At 56.0% G+C, this 425-nt stretch overlaps 1 protein-coding gene across 1 annotated transcript in view; it reads left to right on the top strand.

Annotated features, from left to right (window-relative positions):
* Positions 1-425, top strand: part of aimp1a (aminoacyl tRNA synthetase complex interacting multifunctional protein 1a) — a 17519-nt gene that overhangs the window by 5200 nt on the left and 11894 nt on the right. The gene's annotated exons all lie outside the window — the stretch shown is intronic.

The raw sequence follows: 425 nt of genomic DNA, 5'->3' as shown, positions 1-425 counted from the left end.
CGAGCCACATTAACCAGCTCCGACTGGGGGATCCCGAGGCTTTCCCAGGCCAGGTTAAAGATATAATCCCTCCACCTAGTCTTGGGTCTTCCCCGAGGCCTCCTCCCAGCTGGACATGCCAGGAACACCTCCCTAGGGAGGCACCCAGCAGGCATCCTTACCAGATGCCCGAACCACCTCAACTGGCTCCTTTTGACGCAAAGGAGCAGCGGCTCTACTCCGAGCTCCTCTCGGATGACTGAGCTTCTCACCCTATCTCTAAGGGAGACGCCAGCCACCCTCCTGAGGAAACCCATTTCGGCCGCTTGTACCCTGGATCTCGTTCTTTCAGGCATGACCCAGCCTTCATGACCAGAGATGAGGGTAGGAACAAAAACTGACTGGTAGCTTAAGAGCTTTGCCTTCTGGCTCAGCTCTCTTTTTGT

Source organism: Etheostoma spectabile, chromosome 2 (genome assembly GCF_008692095.1).
Source record: "Etheostoma spectabile isolate EspeVRDwgs_2016 chromosome 2, UIUC_Espe_1.0, whole genome shotgun sequence".
NCBI lineage: Eukaryota > Metazoa > Chordata > Actinopteri > Perciformes > Percidae > Etheostoma > Etheostoma spectabile.
Note: the sequence above shows the minus strand (reverse complement) of the source record. Positions and strands in the feature narration are given on the sequence as shown.